The sequence below is a fragment of the Felis catus genome, chromosome B3 (genome assembly GCF_018350175.1).
Source record: "Felis catus isolate Fca126 chromosome B3, F.catus_Fca126_mat1.0, whole genome shotgun sequence".
In the NCBI taxonomy this organism is placed as follows: domain Eukaryota; kingdom Metazoa; phylum Chordata; class Mammalia; order Carnivora; family Felidae; genus Felis; species Felis catus.
This window is the reverse complement of record NC_058373.1, coordinates 109,931,297-109,959,253: the sequence shown is the minus strand read 5'-3', so window position 1 is coordinate 109,959,253 and position 27,957 is coordinate 109,931,297. Positions and strand designations below refer to the sequence as shown.

Genomic DNA, 27,957 nt, shown 5'->3' with positions numbered 1-27,957 from the left:
CCTCAGAAGAACCGGGTCCTGGGTTGGAAACAGGCCACAGGTCGTGAAGAGTCAAAGGACAAATCAAAAGAAACTCTTCCCCCAAAAGGAACAAGCTAACAGAAAATTTTAGTTATTTTGTATACCGGGCATTTGAAAACTGTCATTCCTCAGCAGGCTTTAGATGCTTCCAGATCTGGCCAAATCCTAAATTCTGCATAACAAATTCCTTCCTGATTTCTCTTCGAAGGAAATTATCTCGAGATAAGATCAGTCTGGGTCATCTGGTGGTGTCTTCCTCTTCTGTCAGGGAAAAAGATAGGAACATGTCGTTTCAAGACTAAAACATTTAACTTTCATATTACATTTCAGTTTATAAAAGCACAGGACGGAGTTTATTTTTCAAATGCAGTGGCGACATCCAGTGGACAAAATGCTTCAGTAATTTACCAAGTAGATAAATAAACATTTATTATATCTGTCATTAAGAAAAAATATGTTTTTAAAAATTTGTCCCTTAATACATGTTTTCTTAATATGTATAAATACAGGTCAGCGGCCACTGATAGAGGAAGTTTCTCACACTTATACTAAAATAGCCCTCAGTGATTTGTGTGACCAGGGCCTCGGGCCCCACAGAATTCATACTGGCATGGAAACAAGATTTGTCCCTAGCCACCTTTCTCCCTTCCATCAGGACTCTGATGAGGTGTTCTGACAACAACCACACTTTCGGGGAGGCTCTGATCTTTAAGTACTCTTAAAGGTACTTAGGAGATAATAGTGAAATAATATCTCTTAGATGCCAGGGCTGGAGTCTGGTTAGAGTCCAGCATGGGAGCAGATATTAAAGTAAAATTTCTAAGTAAGCTGTCTGCATGTGGAAGAGGAGGGCTTTCATGCTTTATTTTAATATGCTAAGCAAAATCAAATATAATCAACCAACTAAAAAAGCCATCTATGAGTTCTGAATTGTTCTTCGTTCTCTTTCAGGTATAGTCCAGCTAAGAAGACATGATCGACTCTAATGTATAAAAGGACACTAGAGTCTAATGCCTAAAGAGAGCTCCCGCTTGTTCAGTGTCTACCGAAGCAAGGCATCATGCTAAGATTTTATATACATTTAATCACATCATGTTAAATACACACACAATGCGGGTATGTAGGCATTATTAAGTCTATTTTATAGACAAGAAAAATGAGGCTCTATAAAGTTACATGACTTAAGTAGCAGAGTCAGAGAGCAAATCTCAGTTATTTCAATTCTAAAGCCCATTATCTTTTCAGGATATACATTGTGTCCCGCCATAAAACAGGAAGAAAAAGAAAATGGAAGCTAGCACTTTTACTATTTTCCTAAAATGGAAAAATAACACACTTCCTCCCTTGCTTTGTACCATCAAACTTGGTATATTGTATATTTTTCAACTTCAGGAGGAGAAGTTTGCAATGATGCTGCCTCATTAGACCCTTAAAAATACCATAAAATTTGATTTATATTAGCAGAAAGGTGACAGCATGGTTACTAGAACCAATTGCTTAGATTTGAACCCTGGCTCACCTATTTATTTGCTGCACAACCTTGAGCAAGTTACTTAACTTCTCTGGGCATCAGTGTCCTCATTTGCAAATGGCATTGTAATATCTATTTCTATCTATGAAATAATAGGTTGCTGTGAGCATTGAGTACAGTGCTTACAACAGTGACTGGCATGGAACAAAATCTCAGTATCCTCCTTATTGTTGGAATTGTTACTATTAATATGTTAAAAAGTGACAAACTACTGCATTTATTTAAAAAAATTTTTTGGGGCGCCTGGGTGGCGCAGTCGGTTAAGCGTCCGACTTTAGCCAGGTCACGATCTCGCGGTCCGGGAGTTCGAGCCCCGCGTCAGGCTCCGGGCTGACGGCTCAGAGCCTGGAGCCTGTTTCCGATTCTGTGTCTCCCTCTCTCTCTGCCCCTCCCCCGTTCATGCTCTGTCTCTCTCTGTCCCAAAAATAAACATTGAAAAAAAAATTAAAAAAAAATAAAATAAAAAAAAATAAAAAAAATAAAAAAAATTTTTTTTAACATTTATTTTTGAGACAGAGAGAGATAGAGCATGAATGGGGTGGGTCAGAGAGAGAGGGAGACACAGAATCTGAAACAGGCTCCAGGCTCTGAGCTGTCAGCACAGAGCCCGACGCGGGGCTCACACCCACGAACTGCGAGATCGTGACCTGAGCTGAAGTCGGACGCTTAACCGACTGAGCCACCCAGGCGCCCCAACATTTCTTTATTTTTAAACACTTTATTGATGTATGATTTACAGAACATAAAATTCACCCATTTTAACAGTACAACTCAATGATTTTTAGTAACTATACCGAACTGTGCAACAATCACCACAATTCAGTTTTAGACATTTCTATCATCCTAAAAACTTCCCTTGGGTCCATTTATAGTTAATCCCCACTGCCATTCTCAGCCCTAACCAACCATGGATCTACTTTTTGTCTTTGTAAACTTGCCTTTTCTAAACATTTCATATAAATGGAATCATATAATGTATAGTCTCTGTGTTTGGTTTCTTCCACCATAGCATGAGGTTTTGAGGTTGGTCCATGCTGTAGTATATATTAATAGCTAGTTCCTTTTAAATGCTGAATAGTATTCCATTGTATGGAATTGTATTTACCCATTCACCACCTGATCAATGTTTGGGTTGTTTCCACTTTTTGGCTATTCTGAATAATACTGCACTGAACATTCACATGCCAGTCTTTGTGTGGACAGATGCCTTCTGTTCTCCTGGGTGATATCTAGTAGTGGGATTGTTGAATCATATGGTAAATCTGTTTAACTTTTTAAGTAATGGACAAATTGTCTTCTGAAGTGGCTGCACCATTTTACATTCCACCAGCAACGTATAGATTCCCCTTTTTCCACATCCTCACTAACACTTGGTATGGGCTGTCTTTTTCATAGACCTTCTAGTTAACGTGTAGTAATATTTTATTGTGGTTTCCATTTGCACTTCCCTAATGATTCATGATGTTAAACACCTTTTCATGAGTTATTAGCCATTTATAGATCTCCTTTAATGAAATATCTGTTCTTCTATACGTTTTCTAAAAATGTTTATTTACTTATGTTTATTTTTCAGAGTACGAGTGGGGGAGGGGCAGAGAGACAGGGGGCAGAAGATCTGAAGCAGGCTCTGCACTGACAGAACAGAGCCTGATGCGGGGCTCGAACTCAGGCGCCATGAGATCATGACCTGAGCCAAAGTTGGATGCTCAACCAATTGAACCACCCATCACCCCTTATTTATTTATTTATTTATTTATTTATTTATTTATTTATTTAGAGAGGGAACAAGTGCAAGTGGAGGCAGGGCAGAGAGGAAAGGAGAAAGAATCCCAAGTAGGCTCTATGCTGTTAAGTGCAGAGCATGACCAGATGCTTGAACCCACGAACTGTGAGATCATGACCTGAGCCGAAATCAGGTCAGACACTTAACCGACTGAGCCACCCACGTGCCCCCTATTCATTTTTTAAAAATGTTTATTTATTTTTGAGAGAGAGAGAGAGAGCACGTGGGAACAGGGGAGGGGCAGAGAGAGAGGGAGACAGAGGATCAGAAATGGGATCTGCACAGAGAGCAGAGAGCCCCATGCGGGGCTTGAATTCATGAACCGGGAAATCATGACCTGAGCCGAAATCAAGTCAGATGCTTAACCGACTGAGCCACCCAGACGTCCCACCATTCATTTTTTAATTGAGTTGTTTGGTCTCTTTTTAATGACTTGCAAGAGTCGATATGGAATGTTTCTCCATTTAGTTAGATCTTATTTAATTTCTCTCTGCCAGTTTGTAGTTTTTAGTGTATAACACTTGCATTTCTTTTCTTAGTTTTTCCTAAGTATTTTTATTCTTTTTGAAATAGTAAAAGGCATCATTCATTTTCAGATCGTTCATTGTTAATAGAAATACGCTTGATTTTGGTATCTGATCTTATATCCTATAACCTCAAATAGATCCATTATTAGTTCTAATATTTTTTTTGTATTTGTTAAAGTTTTCTATATAGAAGGTTGTTACATCATTTACAAATAAAGACAGTTTATTTCTTCACTTCCAATCTGACTGATATTTATTTTTTTGTTGCCTGATTGTGGTGGCTAGAATCTCTGGTTACATCTTGAATAGAAGTAGTGAGAACAGATATCCTTGCCTTTTTTTTTTTTAATGTTTATTTTTATTTTTGAGAGAGAGAAAGAGAGTGCAACTAAGGGAGGGTGAGAGAGTGAGAGGGACAGAGGATCCAAAGTGGGCTGCATCCTGACAGCAGCGACTGTGGGTTAACAGTGTTAAAGACTATAATTTTGCTGATTTTCTGTCTAGTTATTATTTTAGTTTTTGAGAGTAGGATATTAAAGTTTCCAGTTATTATTGTTGAATTCTAGTTCTCCTTTCAATTTTCTGTTTTTGCTTCATATATTAAAAGGTCCATTAGATGTATATATATATATACATGGTTTTTGTTTTTGTTTTTGAGAGAGAGAGACTGCATGCATGCACACAGACAAGCAGGGAAGGGGCAGAGGGAGAGAAGGAGAGGGAAGCTTAAGCAGGTTTCATGTTTAGAGCAGAGTCTGACCTCACATGAGCCAAAATCAAGAATCAGATACTTAACCGACTGAGCCACCCAGGGGCCCCAATGTATATATGTTTTTAATTGTTTATCTTCCTAATGGACTGTTTGTGTTATCATTATAATGTCCCTTTTCTCCTATGGGAACAATTTGTTTGGTCTTAAAACCTATTTTGTCTGATATTTTAGCCACTCCATCTCTCTTATGGTTACTTTTTGCATCATTTTACTTTCAACCTGTTTGTATTTATCTTTGTCTATGAAAGTGTGTCTCTTATAGACAGCATGTAGTTGGAGCATATTTACTTATATCTCTGCCTTTTAATTGGACTGCTTAATCCATTTACATTTAATATAATTAGTTTTGTGGTTAGATTCATGCCTGCCATTTTTCTATTTGTTTTCTTCAGGTCTCATGTCATTTTTGTTCCTATGTTCCAACTTTATTGGCTTGTTTGCATTAAACAAATATTCCTTGGCATACCATTTTAATTCCTTTCTTCATTTCTAAGCTATTTTTTGAGTTGTCATGGTTCCTCTAAGATTTATGACATGTATCATTATCATAATTTACTTCAGGTTTATACTGACCATTTCCAGTAAATATAACCAGATCCTGAAAGGCCTTGTATACCATGCTTAATCAGTGGGAAAGGGGGCTGGTGGGGCACGATTATTTTAAAGTATAAAGAGACATGGTCACATTTGCATTTCAGAAATGTAGACGATTGCTCTAACAGAAATGTAGACGATCAATTTCAGGGAGGCACCACTGGACAAATCAGAGCTCTCTCAGTGATCCTCCCCTTGAGTTTTTCTTGATTTCCCAATGTGGTTTCTGTGCATTCTTACATGGGGTCAGGAGTCAGACCCTTAAGCCTGTACACATTCTATCTTTAGCTTGTAAAGCTCCAAAGTAATGAACTCCAACTGCTGGGAACTCGCTCTGGGTAAAGTTATGCAAGGCAATGCTCAATTATTCAGAAGTCATCCACTGAATTGCATATAATTAGATCCACAGTATCTCTGTCTCATTCCTTCTTCCTGCCTTAATCTTATTTATTGGTTGATTAATTCCTTCATATTATGTATAAAGAAAAAAAAAAGCCAGGGTGAGTACGCTTTCCCTTTTCATAGTTTGAGTGAAAAATAGAAAAGAGGTTTTTTTTTTTTTTTTTTTTAGAAAAGAGTTTTAAACTAAGAGTTCAAATGAAATTTGTGGCCATCAGTATATTGTTACTAACCTTTAGCCTACCTTCTAGAATAGATTATAAATTTTTTTCTCTTTTCAATGTTCATTAACTTTCTGGTCACCAGAATAGCCGCTCTAAAAAAATATTAATAATGTGAATTAATAATGTGCTTAATTTTCTTTTTTTTTTAAATTTTTTTTTTTAATGCTTATTTTTGAGACAGAGAGAGAGACAGAGCATGAACGGGGGAGGGTCAGAGAGAGGGAGACACAGAATCCGAAACAGGCTCCAGGCTCCGAGCTGTCAGCACAGAGCCCGATGCGGGGCTCGAACTCACGGACTGTGAGATCGTGACCTGAGCCGAAGTCGGCCGCTCAACCGACTGAGCCACCCAAACGCCCCAATAATGTGCTTAATTTTCAATTAATAAAGCATACATTTACTTTTGTTTTAATAGGTTTATTTCAGATGAGACTATTTGAAGCTCCTCAAAACCCCCACTTGAGGGGCAATTTTGAATAAAATTTATACAGGCAGGAAATAGTAAGCAATTGATAGTAACACTACCTAAGAGTGTTAACTGAACTGATATATCTTGATGATAAATATGCAAGATATTCTCTCTCTGGTTTTTTTTGTTTGTTTTTTAAGTAGGCTCCATGCCCAATGTGGGGCTTGAACTCATGACCCTGAAATCAAGAGTTATGTGCTCTACGGACTGAGCCAGCCAGGTCCGCTCAAGGTAGTCTCATTTTGAGTGAATGATTTGGACAGTCCATGCATCAAACTTGAAAATTACATGCAATTAGGAGCTCCTGAGTGGCTCAGTTGGTTAAGGGTCCAACTCTTGGTTTCAGCTCAGGTCATGATCTCACAACTCATGAGTCCTGCATCTGGCTCTGTGCTGACAGCGCAGGGCCTGCTTGGGATTCTCTGGCCCCCTCTCTCTCTGCCCCTCCCCTGCTCATGCTCTCTCTCTGTCTCTCTCAAAAATAAATAAATAAAAATTAAAAAAAAAAAAAGAAAGAACGAAAACGACACACAATTAGACCGAATGCTAATATACTGGCTGGCAGTCTAGGGATCCAAACAGATTCAGAAGGCTAAAATAATGAGGCAAAATAAGAGAGCTAAAATTTAACACATATGAACATTGTGCCAATTATGAATGAGTTTGACTATATATAATGGAAAGCCTAAATTTATAATAGCTTAACCAAACAGGCAGTATTCATAAGAAGAAAGTGTGGTAGTAGTATCCCAAACTCTTCAGACAATGCCTGGAAGGTGGTGTTCCCACTGTAGGATTCTCAAACTGAGTCATGCTCTTAGGAGGTCATTAGAATGGTGATAGGATTCAAATCCATGTCTATGAAAAATATTTGGAGAGAGTTAGGTATTTATTCGGGGGGGAGGGGAATGCTTATTGTCCCATCTTGGGAAAGGAGAATCAGATTTTCTCTGTGCTACTCCAGATGGCAAAAGTAGGACCAATTGATAGTCATGGCAGAGAGGCAGATTTCAGTTCAAACTGAGTTTTTAACGTTAGAACACTCCGGAAATAAAATAAGTTATTCAAGGAGCTAAATTTCTAGTAATAACAAAAATAATGGCAATAACTTACTGAGGGTTTATAATGTACCAGGTACTTAACATGAATTAATTTATTTTATATTCAAAATTACTCTAGAAGGAACTACTATTATCCTTGTTTCACAGATAAGGAACTCAATTTATTTGCCTCAGGCCAGACAGCTAGAAAGCAGAAGACGTGAATCCATGGAGTCTGACTCCAAAGCTGGAGTTCTGACCTGCTCTGTGTGCAGGCAGAGGCTTGCTGACTAATGGTATGGGTGAAGTAGGGTGAAAGGTGACAGATATGGATCAAAGCCTGGCTAGGATGAGGTAACTTACATGAGACTAATAGCTACATTCATCGAACACCTGCTGGGTGTCAGGCACGGGACTAAAAATTTCACGTACATTAAGAGATAATGCAGCGGGAGCACGCAATGGTGCATTCAGTACACACTCAAGTACCATAAGCTGCTATGACCACTTTTGATCCTCTCAGCAGCTTTATTAGATGAGCATTATTGCATCTACCTTGCTAACAGAGAAAGTGATAACTTGAGAGACGAAGTAAATTATCCAGCGTCAGGTGACAGTGCCAGTAAAGCTGGCAGATGACTCAGGATACTACAGCTCTAGCCTTTCCACTAAGCCATGTTTCACCAGAATACCGACGCTTGCAACCTGGAAGTTTTAGGGTTCTGTGAAACCAGTAAGCAAATAATAACTTTAACAACAACAACAACGTCTATGCAGACTTAGATAAACCTTGCAAATTAGTAGCCCATTAGCTATTTGAAGTTAAACCTTAAAGAGTATAAGTACATACCAGAAGTGCAATGAAATGAGATAGGTTGTGTTTTAAAAATTTTCAAACTCACTATTTATCAGCGAAAGATAATCTTCCTGGCTCTTCTGTCTACAAATACCACCCAGAAATTCTCATATGCCGAGAAATGAAGAGAAGTTTCAAATTAGAATTGTGATCATGAGTTGAAGCCAATGGCCTTCAAGGATCAGAGCTGAATATAAGCGGAAGAGGCTAGGGTCTAAAAGCCCTTGAGGAAACAGGGCCTGAGACGGTTACTGCAGACGGAGACTATGCACAGGGTAGAGCTGTAAATGAGCTCTCTGCATAAAACTGGCAGCCGGACAAGCTGTTCTGCCTTCAAAACAGAAGAAAAAACAAAAACAAAAACAGGGAGTAGAAAAACTCCACCTGTTGGTGTGTGTAGACACATACAGGGACACAAGCTAGCAGGCTGGGCCATGGAGGGAAAAGGAGCCACTAAGAGAAACCGAGACCAAAGCCGCTGCAGAAGTGGCTGTAGGACAAATTTGTATTGTCTTCAAGGTGACAAAATCACCGTGGGAGGATGGAAGGAAGGGAAGGGAACGATGAATGCCTGTCTGGTGGGTGAAGGGAAAACAAAGAGTTGGGTCCCCATCTCCCATAGTTAGAAACCAATAAATAGTTTATAAAACTGAAAAACCAAGAAATAACAATTAAGCATGCTATTTAGAGACAGGGCAGTAAACATCAAAATATTTAGCTGTACGAGATGAGAGTAGTTGCCTCTGAAAAGTGGGTAATGGGCAGGAGGAGGCCAGGGTATTGCTATTTTTCTTAACAAAACTCGTTGAATTACTTGACTCTTTATAAATAGAGTGCATGTAGAGGTGCCTGGATGACTCAGTTAAGTGTCCAACTCTTGATCTCTACTCAAGTCATGATCTTGTGATTCCTGGGATGGAGCTCCACATTGGGCTCTGCACCGATGGCACAGAGCCTGCCTAGGATTCTCTCTCTCTCTCTCTCTCTCTCTCTCTCTCTCTCTCTCTCTCCCCCTCTCTCAAAATAAATGAATAAACTTTAAAGTGCACTGTGTACTATTGATAATGATTAAAAAAAAAACTTTACTAAAGCTTCCTATTTGTTTGGGTTTATTCAATCTTGTAGATTTTTATGAACAGATTTTTCATGCTAGACACACATGGTATTTTTTTGGATTATTCTAATTCCTTCAAGTAATCCTTCCCTAGAAGCAGTTCAGCAGAGATAAAATCGCTTCATGAACAGGTTTGAAGTCACAATTGTAAATATTCATATTGTCAGGAAGCGTTAATCCTAAGTAGATCCTGAATATGAGGCATACTAGCTTGGATTAAGAGTGAAAATAAAGGGGGCTTTTTTTCCCCTAACTTCCCAGCATTTCCAAAACAACAATATTCGAGGAATAGAGAATGGTGGGACTGTCAATATAGAGGGTTTGTGATCCTTAAGAATATGCATCACCATATTCTTATATGGTGATAAGTGTATCATATTGAGTATAGCAACCTGCCACTGAATTTAGCAGATACACATACACACGCATGCACATACTGATACACTATAGATACACATACTGGTAGTGTGAATAACTGTATACTTTTAACTTTGATATAATTACAAATTTACAAAATTTATAACAGTCTAAGGAACTTCCATATACCCAGCAGACTTGCAAATTATTTAAATTTTGCACCACTTAATCATTCTCTCTTTCTATATTTAATTTGTTTGTACATACACAGGCATACACATATATGTATGTATATTCTTTCTGAACCATTTAAAATTAAGTTGTTACCAGGTTAGAGGGCAACTATGCCCTTACCCCTACACACTTTTTGTATATTTTCTAAGAACAAGGACATTCTCTTACGTAGCCAGTACGATGACCTAAATCAGAAAATTTAATATTGATATACTATTATCTAATCTGAAGTCCATATTGTCCAAATTAATGTGCTTCATAGCTATTTCTTTTTCCTTGTCCACAGTCCAACCCAGAATGCCATATTGTATTTAGTTGTGATGACTCATTGGTCTCTTTTAATCTAGACTTGTTCCTCAATGTTGAGAGTATAGACCAGATATTTTACAAAATGTCATTCAATCTGAATGTCTGCTGTTTCTCATAATTAAACTCATATTGGATATTGGGACATAATTCAATATTATTCCAATATTGTTAATGTTAATTTTACTCACTAAGTGAAAGTAGTGGTCAAGACATTACTTCATTGTAAAGTTAATATTTTTCTCTACACAAATATTAAGTAATTTGTTTAAAAAATTTTTTTAAATGTCTATTTATTTTTGAGAGATAGACAGCGTGAGCTGGAGACGGGCAGAGAGAGAGGGAGACACAGGATCCTAAGCAGGCTCCAGGCTCTGAGCTGTCAGCACAGAGCCCGACAGGAGGCTCAGACCCACAAACTGTGAGATCATGACCTGAGCCGAAGTTGGATGCTTAACTGACTGAGCCACCCAGGTGTCCCTACTTTAATAATTTTAAATGACAAATTAAATTTCTTAAATAGATACAGGACCACTCTGTTTCCTTTCATATTGGGCTGGTTGTAGTAAGTTGTGTTTTGCAGGGAATTTCCTCTCAATTATCCAATTTTAAAAATGATAGTTGTTTATAATATCCCCTTATTATCCTATCAAAGTCTGTAGGATCTATACTAATAACCCTACCTCATTCTTGATATTGATAAATCTGTGTCCTCTCTATTTCTTTTTTTAAAGTTTGGGGCGCCTGGGTGGCTCAATCGGTTAAGCGTCCGACTTCAGCTCAGGTCACGATCTCGCGATCTCGCGGTCCGTGAGTTCGAGCCCCGCGTCGGGCTCTGGGCTGATGGCTCAGAGCCTGGAGCCTGCTTCCGATTCTGTGTCTCCCTCTTTCTGCTCCTCCCCCGTTCATGCTCTGTCTCTCTCCCTGTCTCAAAAAGAAATAAACGTTAAAAAAAAAAAAATTTTAACGTTTATTTACCTATCCCAATTTACTTTCAAGTAATATTTTACCCCTTCACATAGAATGTAAGAAACTTATAAAGCTATGCATCTACTTCTTTCCTGTCTTTATGCATTATTGTTACACTTTTTACTTCTACATATATTATGAACTCTACATTTTAATTGTCTTTTATTTAAATAACAAGTGGCTTTTAAATTGGGTGCCTGGGTGGTTCAATCGTCTAAGTGTCTGACTTCGGCTCAGGTCATGATCTCATGGTTTGTGAGTTTGAGCCCTGCAGCGGGCTCTTTGCTGGCAGCGCAGAACCTGGATCCTGCTTTGTGTTCTGTGTCTCCCTCTCTCTCTGCCCCTCCCCTGCTGATACTTTGCCTCTCTCACTCTCTCTCTCAAAAATGAACATTAAAAAAAATAAAAAACATTAATAAACATTAAAAAATCAAATACAATGAGGAAAAAGTATTTTATATATACCTACAAATTTACCTTTTCTGGCACTCTTTATCCTTTGTGAAGGATCCAAATTTGTGAAGATCCAAATTTCCACACGATATCATATTCCTTCAAGTCTGCTGGTGATGTATTCTCTCAGCCTGTGTCTGAAAATGTCTTTGTTATGCCTTCAAATTTTGAATGATACTTTTGCCAAACGTGGATGCTCCGTGGTATTCTGGAAACTGGTGAGCGTTGTTCTATTAGACTCAAATTCTGAACTCTGTCTCCTCTATGGTCACCAGCAATGGTAATCTCTGCCTAGATCTCCTGTTAGCCTGCTTCTTCTAGCTGTGCTGCTTGGCGTTTCTCCCATGAATGTGCAGAACAGAATCATTTATCAACAAAATACTCCTCTGATTTATTTCTATTTGAGCTCATTCAAGGATCCATAATGCAAAACTCCCTTTATTACTAATAATTTTGCCATCAATATTGCTAGTCTGTACTGTATGATATTTTCATAATAGTAATTGAACTAAAGGACACAGAAAAGATTTTGAGAATTCTGGGAAATGTGTACTGTTCACAGCAAATGTTACTTATACTTAGTTCAAAGGCGTGTGTGCAGCTGTATGATGGACTAAGACTTACATAATAGTTTAGAGCTGTGACTGTGCTAACCTTACATCAGACACATTTACAAAAGACTGTCATTGCCCACAGTTTCATGCAATCGCTTTTCTGATTTAAGTTTCAGAGTTGTTAGTGTCTGGATATTCCTGTTTATACGGAAGGTGGAGACTTCTACTTTGTGTTATGGAACTCCTTAGTCGCCTGCTATCATCTTAATCAAGAAAAATAAATATTGTAATAAACATTCATGTAAAGCCTCCAGTGAACTAAGAGCTATTTGAATGAAAAACAATATGCTGGTATAGGTCAGAATGTTCCCTCCCCCTTGGTATGCTTGCTAATTTACTGAATGCATTCTGAGGTCTTTTTTTTTTTTTTTTTTTTTAACGTTTATCTATTTTTGAGAGAGAGAGAGAAAGAGAGAGAGCATGAGCAGGGGAGGGGCACAAGGAGAGGGAGACACAGAATTAGAAGCAGGCTCCAGGCTCTGAGCTGTCAGCACAGAGCCCCATGCAGGGCTTGAACCCATGAAACGCAAGACCATGACCTGAGCTGAAGTTGGACGCCAACCCAATGAGTCACCCAGGCGCCCCCTGAAGGCTTTTAATGGTAAAGGAAAAGTACGAGGTGTTCTTTTTAGTGTGTTAACCGAGAGCAAAATGCTTGTCTTCAGCCCACATACAAAAGCTAGTACAGTATCTGATCAAAAGTACTGGTAGAGATTCCCCCTCCTACTTTGTAAGCTTCTTGGAGACACTGACCACATCATATTAATCTTTGTGATTCTGTCAGGTACCTTACGTGTTGCCTTGCATTTTGGCAGGTGGCCAGCCAATGTTTGTTGAATAAATCCATCTTTATTTTGTAAATTTTTCCATAAGTCAAGTTGTTCAGGTAACAGGAAAATTTTAGGTCCTGATAGCCTTTTATGTTCAGGACATTATTGTTGTTGCCATTCTTATCTCTGCTACTGATGCAATAACTTAAACCCACCTACCAAACCATGCTATCTTAGCAATTAAAGCCTTCTCTCTTTCCTTTAGTTTCCTAAACTGTAAAATGAGGAAGACATCTTCTAGTGATACTTGATAATCAACTGAATGGCTATGTTACCAATGGCAAGTAGTACAAACACAAAGCATTAATAATTCCATTATAGTTGTAAGACTCATATGAGTGGTTAGGATCTTTAATTCTATCATCATATTGCAAAAACAAGATGAGCTCAGCTTAAACAAGAGATTCTTCTGTCAGAAGGGTAATACCAGATAATCCCAGGTAAACACACTGGTGTCTGCATTTTTCAGTGAAAACGAAAGTCTGTTGCTTTAGACGTGATGATCTTCCTCTTTACAAAATATTAACAATAGCCTATTTTAAAAATGCAAAATAGCTATTGCTGGTATGTAGCTTGTTGGTGATAAAAAGTACAGTTTTTAGACCGAAAACTAACATGTAGTAAGAATGTCAGAAGCAAAGACCAAGAAGTCAGAAAACTCAAAGTATGTTTTGGTATTGGATCCGGGAGCTGAGCCATGTCACTGCAGTAAATGAAGTGGTAGAAAAGAAGCTGAGAAAGGTCCGATGGGATCAGACTAGGGAGGAGCTTAAATCCTCTATTACACAAGCTATCATACTCCATGCTATGGTGAACAGGAAGCCTTGGTTTTGTTTGGAGCAGGATCTGGTTGTTATGGATACCATAACAGGAAAGCTAGTCTCATAATGATGTGAAACAGAGACCAGGAGGAAGGGGGTAATCCTTACTCTCACAGAATAGAAAATTAAATCAATACTTTCTATTTTTCCTTATTACTATGAAATATATCATAGATGAAAGAGTAGAATACAATATATAGTTTAAGGAATAATAAACACCAGAATTACTTTCTAAATACATGTTTGCTACTTATGTATATATTCCTATGTCATATTTTTTTTTAGTTTTTCTTGTCCTTGATGTTATATATTAGAATCATATTTTGAGTATTTTTCTGTGATAGCTTTTCCCCCATTCAGTATTTTTGAGGTTCTCATCCATATTCATGCTTATAGCTGTGGTTCATCCTTTTCACCATTGCATAGTATTTCATTATTTGAACACACCAAGTTTTATCCTTTAATAATGTTTCCAGGTTTTTGGTAACATGAACAGTGCAACTAAGAAATTCTTGCACATGCCTGCTAGTGTATATTAAAAGATTCTCTGGGGTAAATACTTAGGAATGGAATGCCAGATCACTAGAAGTGGTATTTTCTTTTTTTTCCTTTCTCCCCTTTTTTTTTCAACTTATGAGGCAATACTAAATTGTTACCCAAAGTCAATATCAACTTTACAGTCCCATCAGGGGCATTATGAGAGCTTCTGTGGCTCCACTTCCTCACCAACATCAGAAACTGACTGATTTTTAGCTTTTAGCCAATCTGGTAGGCGTGAAATGGTAGCTCACTGGTTTTAGCTTGTATTTCTCTGTTCTTTAATGAGGTTAAGAATCTTTCCATGTTTATAGAACTACCCTACGAGCCAGCAATTGCACTACTAGGCATTTATCCAAGGGATACAGGTGTGCTGTTTCGAAGGGACACATGCACCCCCATGTTTACAGCAGCACTATCGACAATAGCCAAAGTATGGAAAGAGCCCAAATGTCCATCAATGGGTGAATGGATAAAGAAGATGTGGTATGCGTATACAATGGAGTATTACTCAGCAATCAAAAAGAATGAAATCTTGCCATTTGCAACTACGTAGATGGAACTGGAGGGTATTATGCTAAGTGAAATTAGTCAGAGAAAGACAAAAATCATATGGCTTCACTCATATGAGGACTTTAAGACACAGAACAGATGAAAACAAGGGAAGGGAAGGAAAAATAACACAAAAACAGGGAGGGGGACAAAACATAAGAAACTCTTAAATATGGAAAACAAACAGAGGGTTACAGGAGGGGATGTGAGGGGGGAATGGGCTAAATGGGTAAGGGACATTAAGGAATCTACTCCTGAAATCACTGTTGCACTATATGCTAACTAACTTGGATGTAAATTTAAAAAAAATAAAAAAGAATCTTTCCATGTTTATTGGGGCGCCTGGGTGGTGTACTCATTTAAGCGTCCAACTTCAGCTCAGGTCTCGATCTCACAGTTTGTGGGTTTGAACCCCATGTCAGGCTCTGTGCTGACAGCTCAGAGTCTGGAGCCTGCTTCAGATTCTGTGTCTCCCTCTCTCTCTGCTCCTCTTCTGCTCATACTCTCTCTCTCAAAAACAAATAAATATTAAAAAAAATTTTTTTTAAAGAATATAGTTCATTGTGAGGTGCTTTTAAAAAATAAAAAGAATCCTTCCATGCTTATTGCCCATACATGCTCCCTCTACTGTGAAAAATCTAATCATATAATTTGCTCACTTTCCAGTTGTTTTGTATTTCTTTTTTCATCTACCAGGCCACCTCTGTCTTACATCAGGTTTCCATTTATCCATGGATCTATTTTTAGCAGCTGTTTTCTGGAAAATTCATTTTTCACTTACTTGAATACTTAAGACTAGTCAACTAAAAAGCTATTTTTTTAAAGTAATCTCTGTACCCAACATGGGTTCAAACTCACAACCCCAAGATCAAGAGTCATATATGCTCCACCGACTGAGCCAGCTAGGTGTTCCCTAAAAAGCTATTTTTAATGAAAGCCACAATTGATGAATATAGAACAGTTTCTTTTTTCTTCTTTCTTTTCTTTTAATTTACAAGAAAGTCTTGAAAATATTTAATAATCACTAAGGATTAGTGTGCCACCAGAGGGAGCCCAAAGAGGTCCCTGAATTATATAGCACTGTGTTCATGCATACACAGAATAAGGGAGTCTAGCTTACTGAGCATTTGCTGAATAATTTTCAGTATAACTTACATCAAAATCTTGGAGTTTTAAAGCATTTTGGGGGCACCTGGGTGGCTCAGTCGTTAAGCATCTGACTTTGGATCTCAGAGTTTGTGAGTTCAAGTCCCCACAACAGGTGAGCTTGAACCCCCTATTGGGTAAACTCCAGCCTGCTTCCAGTGAGCACAAGCCCCACTTCAAGTGAGTCCCCTGCTTCTCTCTCTCTCTCTCTCTCTCTCTCTGCCCCTCGTTCACTTGTGCCCTCTCTCTCTCTCAAAACAAATAAATAAACTTATACAATATCCTTTAACGAAAAAAGAAAGAAAGCATTTTTGTAGCGTGTCTCACCTTTCCCTCTAATATGTCACTATTTTTATTTCATTTTCCCATATCACTATGGCACAATAAGACACATCGTGAGATTAAATAACTTGTTTGGTATTGCATTTAGAATTTGTAATGTTCCTCCTGATTCTCTATTAAAGTTTCTGCAACCATTGCAGTCTTGACCCTTCCCTAGACTCTGTGACCAATTCAGAAAGTGAGAAGTTTAGTACATTAGCTCTAGTCACTTCCTACAAATGAAGCTTGTCCCATTCTAGCCTTGCTGGCCAGGAACTAGTTATGAGATTCCGCCACCTCCTAAACCATTGTAAACAACAAGACTGGTGTTTTGTTTTTTATCAACTAGGTTCTCATCTGAAAAGCAGTTTCTGACTGTGTTTCTCCAAGAGACCAAAGTCCTGTCCTGAAACCCAGACCAGTGATACGCACCCCGTCAACTGCTCCTCAGGGCACTAGCAGCTAGGGATCCAGAGTGACTTTGTTAGCTGGAGTGTTTGTTTGCTTGTTTGTTTGTTCCACACTGCTTGCTGGGACAGAGGCTAATCATAGAACATAGACAGGCCACAAGCCAAGTCTCTTGGCTGCTTCTCTCTTTGTCCTGGTTGCTGGGAATCCAAAAAATAATTTTATATTTGATTACTATAGCTTTACTTTAGCAGCAATTGAGCAAAAATTTTCTTTGTATATTTTCATCTATTTATTGAGCCAGTGAACCTCTTGTTTATCCACTTTGGAATATGACTATATGAAAAACTGAATCTTTACCATCAAAAGCCGATAGTCCAGCATGAATGCAAGGCATCGAATAAGTTGTAACTGGTATAAAGGCCAAGGGCAGACACCCCTCCCCCAAATTGGGCCACTTTGGCATAAAGATTATTTTGAATTAAAAAGCAATCAAGGGGCCCCTGGGTGGCTCAGTCGGCTGAGCATCTGACGCTTGATTTTGGCTCAGGCCATGATCCCAGAGTTGTGGGATCGAACCCCACGTCAGGATCCATGCTGGGTGTGGAGATTTTCTCTCTCTCCCTTTGTTCTTCTTCCCTGCTTACTCTCTCTTATTCTTAAGAATAAATAAATAAATAATTATTTTTTTAAAAAAGAATAAAAATAAAAGCAATCAAAACCCAGCAGATTCAGAAAAGTTCCTTATCTCCCCAACTGCCTAAAACATTTTAGATAGAGGACCTGCTCTGGGAAGAGATCTATTACCATAGATGGCTACATTATACTATGAACTAGGTATGGTAGACAGGGAGGAATTTAGCAAATCTTGTTTGATCCCAGTCCTCTATGTCCCGTTGTTTCTGGGGGACCCGCAAACATTTGTTTACCAAACATTTACTCTTTTTCATATTCCTGAGAATTGCATTACTTCCCTTTGAAGTCCCAGACCCTTACCTTCTTCACCTTAGTTCAAAGTGATATATACCTCGTTTTGCCTGTCTACAATTTTCACATCTGTGTGGAGTCCCCATACGTACAAAATTAAAATTTATTTTCTCCTGTTAATCTGTCTCATGTCAATTCTTAGTCCAGCTAGAAGGTCCTTGAAGGGGACAGGAGACATGGAGAACGCCTAAATACTCATCTTCGTTCCTGGATTACCGAGAAGTCACATACACCAAACCACTGTCCTCAGTAAAAACCCCAGGCCCCAAGCAAAGACCAAGACTCTCTTTCCTTTCCTTTCTTAGTCTCTCATGCTCCTATACTCTCTGTCTTCAATAAACCGCTCTCGCTTCCTTTCAGCTGCGTTTGATTTCCATCCTGTTGGAAGCCAAGGCACCCTCTTGGCAGGTCCTGCAGGACCCACCTCTGGGTCCTCAGTCCCAGCCAGCCTGCATCACCAACTTTCAAAGAGAATGTGAAATGATGTATCATTGGAGTATTTGCTAGAATTTCTGAGCTGGGGTTTCACTGATACCACTAGTGACTTATCAAGTGGACTCTTAAGTGTCACAGAAGCTGATTTAATATAAAAGGAGAGAACATGGAGGCGATAACTAGTGCAAATCCTTATCCAGTCTAAAATGAAAAGAAGAAAGAAAAGAGGATTACTGGCAGGGGCCAGGCAAGCTGCATGCATGACTGAACCAGGTAAAGCTGGGACACGGAGAACTGGAAAAGACATGCTCCAACAAACGTCTGCCAGACAGGAATGAGGGTCTAGTGTGTCTAGAGTGTCCCCATGTATAAGAGAAGCTAGAATTTAGAGTTTTATATTAAAAAAATTTTAATGTTTATTCGTCTTTGAGAGAGAGAGAGAGAGATGTGAGCAGGGGAGGGGCAGAGAGAGAGGGAGACACAAAACCTGAAACAGGTTCCAGGCTGTGAGCTGTCAGCAGAGATCCAGGCGGGGCTCAAACCCATGAACTGCAAGATCATGACCTGAGCCGAAGTTGGACGCTTAACTGACTGAGCCACCCAGGTGCTCCTGAAATTCTCAATTTTTAACGTCAAATAACTGAAATTTTTTTCGATTGTGCAAGCTGAATAAAATACCTCTGCCTTTTTATGATCTTTAATTTAGACTGCCTTTTATGATGACTTTCTAAGCATGGATTCATCAACTGAAGCCAACTAGATCTTGTTGTTTCTCCCATATAAATCATCTCTCCCTCATCCTACTGATGGGGTTTTGGAGTGGTGGTGGGGGTTCAGAGCAGACGGCCAAGAATTCTTGAACATGTCTTTGGTGCACAAAAGATGATTTTATTAAAGCGTGGGGATAGGACCCAGGGGCAGAAATAGCTGCACTAGTGTTGTAAAGAGTGGTTAAATACTATGAAGTTGGGGGAGATAAAGTCAAGAGGAAGTTTCTTAAAGAGATTTCCACATGCTAAAGAAGACTCACAGATTACTGGAGTCCTCACTATTGTCAAACTAAAGTTGTTTTTCCCTCTAGCAAAGAATTATCATTAAGACAGTAGGGAGTTCCTGGAGATTAGGCTATTGATAAGGTGGCCTTTTTCTTGTAATTTACTAAGACATTTGCAAACTGATGGAGACTCAGGTCAAGCTTGACTGTGACCTCTATCAGTTAACCATTGGTTTTCCTTCCTTTCATTTGTCCCCGGGCAGCCAGGAGTAACTGAGGAATATCACACATATCCCACCTGGGAGGTGGGGGTGGAGCGTGTCTATGGAGGAGGGCTGGCGGGGAGGTGTTGTCGCTCATGCCTTGTCCTCAGTTTGCCTTATGCTCCCTCATCACTACCAGCAACCTTCAATCCCATCCCCATTCACTTGCTTCTAGTATCAAAAAAAGGTCTAGATGAGACAGAAGTAAGTTAAGAGGCATTTCAGTCTCTCTCTTCCCAGAGAAGTTTTCTTTATAGAGGGAAGTAGAATAGGTGAAATGCAAGGGCTTGGGGTTTCTTTGTTTTATTTTGTTTTTTTAATTTTTCTTTTCTTCCCCTGAAGTAGTCTACAGACTAAAACATTATCCCAGAATTTCTTCCCTTTCTAGAAAATGGTCTACCTAGAAAAAAATAATGCAGATTTTTTTTTCTACTACTGCTAAATCCATGCTTCTGTGATATTGTCATATTGTACAACTCCCTGCCAGTTGATAACTGAATATAGAATGATACTTAAACACACAGTAACAAAGATACTGCTCCCTAGTTTATACCAGCTGTCCTAAGAGTTGTTTCAATATCACAGGGACTGTGCTCTACCTTCAGGCAACTAGGTGTTCAAAATGTAAGATTATAAATTCTCCTGGAAAACAATTCCACTCTTCAGATATTTTTGTTCACACATGAGTTAGGTAATACTGATGAAGGAGCATAAGGCAAGCTGAGGGCAAGGCACCAAGCTCACAACACCCCTCCCCCCCCAAAATGGGATATGTGTGATATTCCTTAGGCACTCCAGACTGCCCAAGAACAAAGGAAAGGACAGAAAACAAATGGTTGAACTGATAGAGATCACAGGACCTGAGTCTCCATCAGTTTACAAATATCTTAGGGAATTACAAGAAAAAGGCAGGCAATCTTATCAATAGCCTAATCTCCAGGAACTCCCTACTGTCTTAATGATAAGGCCTCCAGTAATCTGTGAGTCGTTTTTAGCATATGGAAATCCCTTTAAGAAATTTCCTCTTGACTTTATCTCCCCCAACTCCACAGTATATAACCAGTCACTCTTCACACCCCCAGTGCAGCTCTTTCTGCCCCTGGGTCCTATCCCCGTGTTTTAGTTGCTTTAATCAGCTCTGGACCCCCATGACTCCAAAACCCCATCAATACTAACAGCAGATATAACTATAAGACAGTTATCTATTTACTAAAGATGCAAAATAAATTTGATATTTTATAGCAATCCTGAATAAATCCAGATGTAGTTAGAATACGTTGTTTTTCAAATCTTGTTTTCTCATTAGTCTTTTTTTTTTAAGATTTTATTTTGAAGTAATAACTACTTTTTTTCAAAAAAAAATTTTTTTAATGTTTTTATTTATTTTTGAGACACAGAGAGAACATGAGCAGGGGAGCGGCAGAGAGAGAGGGAGACACAGAATCTGAAGCAGGCTCCAGGCTCTGAGCTGTCAGCACAGAGCCTGACGCGGGGCTTGAACTCACGGAGTATGAGATCATGACCTGAGCTGAAGTCAAACGCTTAACCGACTGAGCCACCCAGACACCCCAGTAATAACTACTTCTACTACTTCTAAAGCGGGACTCAACTCATCACCCTCAGATTAAGGGTCACATGCTCCACTAACTGAACCAGACAGGTGCCCCCCCCCTTTTTAAAGATGTTAGTATTTTCTCACTAGTCTTAAATCGACTCAACTATTATTGCTAGAATTTCATATCTCTTCTGGTTTTTAAAATTTTTTTTTCAACGTTTTTTATTTATTTTTGGGACAGAGAGAGACAGAGCATGAACGGGGGAGGGGCAGAGAGAAAGGGAGACACAGAATCGGAAACAGGCTCTAGGCTCCGAGCCATCAGCCCAGAGCCTGATGCGGGGCTCGAACTCATGGACTGCGAGATGGTGACCCGGCTGAAGTCGGACGCTTAACCGGCTGCACCACCCAGGCGCCCCTCTTCTTGTTTTTTAAAAGCCTATTGATGAAGTTTGGGGGCGATGGTAGGGTAGTCTGGAACTGACAGCCAAGAGAGAATTCTTGAAGACGTCTTTGGTGCAAAAAGGTGATTTTATTAAAGCGCTGGGATAGGACCCATGGGCCAAAGAGCTGCACTGGGGTCATGACTATATACCCGTCAGGTTGGCAGGGAGTCAGGGATGGAATAAGTCTCTAAGGTGTTTTGGAAGCAAGGTTTCCAGGACCTTGAGGTAGGGGAAATACCAATTATTACTGTTTCATGAAGCCTCAGTCATGAGACCCTTCAGATGTATATCAGGAGGCCTTAAGCTTGGAGTATGATTGCCAGCATATTTCTTGGGGCAGTTGAGATAAAGGAAGTAGACTTACAGGATCCTGGAGGTTGGGATAAGGTGAAGCTAAGATTCTCTTTTGCCCCAGCAAAGTATCATCATCTAGGCAGCTGAGCTCCTAGAAGGAGGTCACTTGGCCCAGTTTCAAGGACTTGTCAATGGGCCACAGCCAGTAAGGGAATTTAACTTTTCATTTGCCTTAGTTTCCCACATCACCCTGGCAAGCACTTAAACCCCTTTCCTTTGTTCCTGGGTAGCCAGGAGTGTCTGAGGACTACCACACATATCCCACCTGGGTGTGGCGGGGGTTGCTGTTAGCCTGTATTTTGCCCTCAGCTTGCCTCATGCTCCCTCATAACTATCACATCTGACTGTGAATATGAGAACTTTTAGCAAGGAGATATAATATGTGTTCCTCTCTCTTCTCTAGTTGCTTGCTCTCAGATCCAGTCCTTGCCCTTTCCCTTCTCTGCTCTTTATCACAAGAGATCACTTTCCCCAAACCTGCTCACCCTGTATCTCCCCCCATAAGTTTGGCCATTGAGGAGCACTGGTGAGTGTTGGGAGGAGGGAGGGGACAGGCAGAGATTTCTTCCCTCCCATCTCTGGCAGGGGATGTCTCCATGGTGGCTCAAGCTCCCATGGAGCAGCCCCTCCCTCCAGGGCCCTGGCTCCAGCCCCCACAGGCAGCCCCAGCTTCGGGCTCTGATGGCACCGTTTCTTCCCAAAGTCCCCTCTGCACTAGAGGAGGGAGCGGCCTCTTGCTGTGCTAACTCTGAGTTGCTTCACTGTCCGCAGGGCTTCTCAGCCTCAGCTGTTCAATCACCTGTGTAACCAATTCCTTGCATTAAATCCTCTCTTTCAAACAGCGGTTTCTATTTTTCTGCCTAGACCCTCACTGATACAAACACAGTAGAACTCTTTGTAAATACTCCTCTAAGGCTTCAGGTATATGTCATTAATCCAATGTGTACACTAGCATGTCAGTTTTAACTACAAGCAGACATGCCCAGATTTAGTCGTATTTTCTACCTACAGCAGCTATCCCTCCAATTGTTATCACCCTGGTCTGATGCCAGAGAGTCCCATTTTGCAAATTCATTTTGAGTTACCTATACTGCCTTCCTTCAAAAATATTTTGGGAAGACCAAAGCTTAGCATTTGGTCATAAACCTGTATTTCAGCCAAATCAAACTATGATTCAGGAGTTAAAAACAGGTTTTAAATAGCCTCTAAAGCTACGTGTATTGCTTCTTTACAGAAGGGTTCAAGGGGAAAAACCGTTTTGTAAGCTTCAAGAGCCTTTTTGTTTTACATCATTTTCCTCCAACATTTAATTTTAAACCTACAAAAAAGGGATATAATAGTATGATAAATCTACATATAATCTTTGCCTGCATTCACCACTTGATAGCATTTGAGCAATTTGCTTTTTTCTCTCTCTGAACCGTTCGAAAGTAAGTCGGAGGCACTGTGACATTTCACTGCTAAAGAGTTCAGCATGTATTCTCCAAAACCACAATACCATATTCATGCCCAAGAACTTGAACAATGTGGTCCATTCTAACTTCCTGAATGTACCAAAAATGTGGTTGATAGCTCCCCACCCCCCCCCCAATAAATCTTTAAAAAGGAAGAATTACGCTAATGCAGCTAATTGGCTGACACAAAAGAATGATGAACAAATGTGTGTGTCAGTCAGGTCACTTATGTCATGTACATATTTGTATACCCAGTGAGCAGAGAAAAGTTAAATCAGCTAATTTTGCTTCTCCTAAATAATTTTGATGAAAACTCTAAACATGAAGGTATCACTGCTGATTCATTTAACTTCGATCTGGAGATAATCTACTCCATATGTTTACACTATGAATCTGGACAAACAAAACCGATGTGTTTTTCTTTTAGTTTTACCTCCCTGACCCTTTCTTTGTAGGCTTTGACCTAACATTGTTTGGTCTATTAACTATACATTTAACAATGATACACCCTACTCAGGATTTTCTTGCATCAGTGCAAGAAGGTTCCTTGCACTTCAGAGACAAGATATTTTCCCCTCTGTAGATGGGTCAATATTAATTTCCCATCCTGTAACTGGCATTCTTGTGAAAATATGGAGACTATTTAGATTGGAAATGTCTTTTGAGCTCCTGCTTAAATTCCTCGAACTATTTGCTTATTCTGGATGAAGAGTGTCCTAGACGGTGAAAAGAAGCAGCCAAAACCTCTTCTAATGTAAGCTAGTGGTGTTTGTTTTTACACAATGACAGCTCTCTAGATTGCACATTAACGTGAGTCTTAGAAGTGGCCTATCCTTGCTCTGGCAACATCTAGTTTATAGGCTGTGCCCGATTGTTTCATTGATATTTCCCGCTTTTCCCATAAAATTCTGTAGGGGCCAAGGACAGGCTGCCCCAAGGTGGGCCACTTGGGCATCAAGATTACTCTAAATTAAAAGCAATCAAAACCCAGCAGGTTCAGGAAAAGCTCTTTATCTCCCCTTCAACTGCCTAAATTTACATTGGACAGGAGAGCCTGTACCAGGAATAGAGCTAGGAACAGAGATTCTTCTTTACCTGAGAAACGTAGTTGCACAACAGGGCAACCTTTGTTTACCACAATCTCTTCTCACCTTCCTGCTATTAGCCTTCCTCCCCTTTGGATCTCTAGACCCCTACTCCTCTCTTCACCTCAGGATGTCACAAATAGGCTTCCCGTTGTCTGACTCTCTTTGGAATTTCATGTGTGTGGACTCCCCACAGATACGAAGTAAATTTGATTTTCTCCTGTTAATCGGCCGGTCTCAGGTAAATTTAATTCTTGATGGCCCAGCTATCAAGAAATTTGGATAGAGGAAAGTTTCTTCCTCCTCAATAGTTGGGACTATTTGGCAAGATACTTGGACTCGTTGCACATGGCTTGTCCCTGACACAGCTGTAGCGATCCTTGGGAAATCTGGCAAACAGCCAGCAGAAGGTAAGATTTCTTACCATGTTGGTCTCCTGAGATCTCTATCTGTGGAGTCCTGTGGAGTGAGAGTAATCAGCGTTCTTTTTCTTTCTTAATTTAGATGAGCAGGAGAAAATACCCGTGGAACTAGTTCCTCAGGTTTAGCAACTCTTGGGAAATTTGGTGGAATACTGATCAATTTCCTCTCCCAGATAAGTCCTTTTGTTTTTCTTTGTCTATGTCTTTTATGTCATTTGTCATAGAAACTTTGCTGTGGGTTCATGGGCACATGAGGTAAAGGCTGCTGCCAAGGGACATCCTGGAAGCCCAAGCCACGGGTAAACACGGGGAGAGTACTTTCCCAGCTGTTAGAACACTGATCACCTAACTTGAAGACTCCCATGTTAGGATAAGTTAGTCGTGGAATGGATTAGATCGACACTAGGTCACCTGCCAACCTCAAAATTTCCGCGCAGCCTGGTGCACTGTAAAACAGCACACAATACCCAATCCCATAGTACACCCTTCCCAGGTATTAGTTTGGTTTCAGGAGATCCAAGGCTTGCTTAGAGCTGCTAATGTGCATCTAAGAAAAAGTGGATGAGATTTTCCCTTTCATTTTGTTCTATGCCCTAAGAGTTTGTCTTTGTGACCAGTGATAACCACGAGGGAGCTTGGGGTAAGCTAAGGGCAAAATATAGGCCGGCACCCCCCCACCCCCCAGGAGGAATATTCTGACACTCCTGGCTACCCAAGAACGAAGGAAAGAGGTTTCAGTGCTTGCCATGGTAATATGAGAAACTAAGGCAAAAGAAAAATTAAATTCTCTTACTGCCTGCAGCCCATTGACAAATCCTCGAAACTGGCAAAGTAACTTCCCTCAAGGAGCTCAGCTACCTGATGATGACACTTTGCTAGAAGCAAAAGAGAGCCTTGGCTTAACATAGTCCCAGCCTCCAGATCCTGTAAGTCTACCTCCTTTATCTCAACTGCCCCAAGATATATGCTGGCAATTATGCTCTAAGTTTATGGCCCCCGATAAACATCTGAAGGGTCTCATGACTGAGGTTTTATTAAATGGTAATAAATGGCGTTTCCCTAGGAACAGCTAGCCCCCCTCAAGCTCCTGGAAACCTTGCTTCCAGAGTTCCTTGGAGACTTACTCTATCCCTGACCCCTCCCAACCTGAGAATATTCAATGACTCCCCGTCTTGACCCCAGTGCAGCTCTTCCTGCCCACGGGTCCTGTCCCCAGGCTCTAATAAAATTACCCTTTTGCACCAAAGAGGTCTTCAAGAATTCTCTCTTGGCCATAGGCTCTGGACTCCACGAACCCCACCATCACCCCAAAACTTCATTAATAATATTCTTTTTGGTTTCCACCATCCAGAAGATGCGCTTACCAGGGTGCACTTTGCAGGCCAGTTGAATAGGGTTCCGAGTCTCTGGACATGCCAGCTCTTAGGGGTGTTTGTCATGAGAGGTCACAGGCCATAAGTTCCTTTGTTCTCTCAGCCTACATTGCTTGTCAGTGCTGGAAAGTCCCATTCGGGTAGTGGAAGCAGAGAGTTAGAGGTTCCCAGAAAAAGAAAGATGAGTCATAACTCTCATGACCTAAGACAAGCCATTTTAGGCACCCAGCTATCTTCCGTGATTCTTATATGCCCTACCAGCTCTTCCTAGAGGGTGTCAGAATTCTAAATAAATGCAAAAACCTCAGTTGTTAAGGATTTTAAAGGAACAAAAGGAATGCAAAAATGAATAATCTCTACCAGGCCAGAAGATAGCCTAACCTTTTCAGAGACAATAAATCAATGGTAACCACCCCCTCCCCCACCTCAAAGGTAAGCAAGACCCCCTGCAGTCCTTTCCTGAGACAGTTGACAAATTAACTGACAGTTGACAGTTACCTTTGCCTCCTTATAACGTTAAGACCTCAGTTCCAGGAGGAGCAGAAGCTTCACTACCATGACCCAGTATGTACGTACAGGCATGTTTTCCAAGTACGCCTGTGCAAACTCATGCCCACTTTAAAGACAATGGCGAAGCTCCCCTTCATGAATATTCATCCTAAACCCTAAATAAAAAGAACCCACTCAAGGTGCGGGCAGCACCTGGGTGCTCAGTTAGGCATCCAACTCTTGATTTCAGCTCAGGTCATGATCTCATGGTTGGTGAGTTCAAGCCCCGAGTCAGGCTCTGTGCTGACTCTCTCTCTCCCTCTCTCTCTCTCTCTGCCCCTCCCCTGCTTGTGCTCGCTCTCTCTCTCTCTCTCTCTCTCTCTCTCTCTCTCAAAAATAAATAAATAAGGGGTACCTGAGTGGCTCAGTCAGTTAAGCGTCCGACTTTGGCTCAGGTCATGATCTCACAGTTTGTGGGTTCGAGCTCCGCATTGGGCTCTGTGCCCACAGCTCAGAGCCTGGAGCCTGCTTCAGATTCTGTGTCTTCCTCTCTCTCTGCCCCCCTCCTGTTCACACTCGGTCTCTCTCTCAAAAATAAATAAACATTAAATAAATAAACATTAACAACAAAAAAAGAACCATGCTGAATCCTGCACAGGGAGTCATTTGCTGTGACATTTTTATTTCCTTTGTGTGACTCCACCTGGTGTGCTCTCCTCCTGTGACTGACCACGGAGCAAATTCACCTTATTTCGGGTGCAGCGGCATCTGCCTAGTGTCATAGATTAGCAGGTCTGTGACTGGAAGTGTCTCGCGTTTTCGTGGGAGACCGGAGACACCGCGTTCACTAAACCATCCTTACCGCCTGTGCAACAAATGCTTTTGCTTTCTTAGACTAATTCTGGTTGTAAACTTTTGGATCGTGGGGTCTGCAGCCCCTGTGCCCTCTCTCTGGATGCCTCCTGCATCTTCGGTTAAGTCATTGAAAGGCTTATTGGTTTGAGTTGCTATTAGGAGATCACACTTATCAATGGCCAGATGATGAATCCTTTAAATTGGACATATTTAAAATATATATACATCCTTTATAGATAGCTCTCAATTGTCTTCTTAGTATAATGGCCTGCCTTAGGGACTCCTTTGACAAGATAAAAGAACAGAAATTAGACTTAAGATAAAAATAAATATGGGGTGTCTGGGTGGCTCAGTCGGTTAAATGTCT

At 40.3% G+C, this 27,957-nt stretch overlaps 1 long non-coding RNA gene across 2 annotated transcripts; it reads right to left on the bottom strand.

The window, feature by feature from the left end:
* Window positions 1–89: 89 nt before the first annotated feature.
* LOC102901008 lies at window positions 90–26,672 on the bottom strand. 2 transcript variants are annotated; one of them, XR_006599677.1, is made up of 4 exons: window positions 26,238–26,672; window positions 16,903–17,078; window positions 11,674–11,864; window positions 90–282 (listed from the first exon to the last, which is right to left on the bottom strand). It is a non-coding gene; the product is annotated as an uncharacterized LOC102901008 (long non-coding RNA). The 2 variants fall into 2 exon arrangements; XR_440568.4 differs by lacking the exons at window positions 16,903–17,078; window positions 26,238–26,672 and having other exon boundaries at window positions 11,674–12,625.
* Window positions 26,673–27,957: the final 1,285 nt, after the last annotated feature.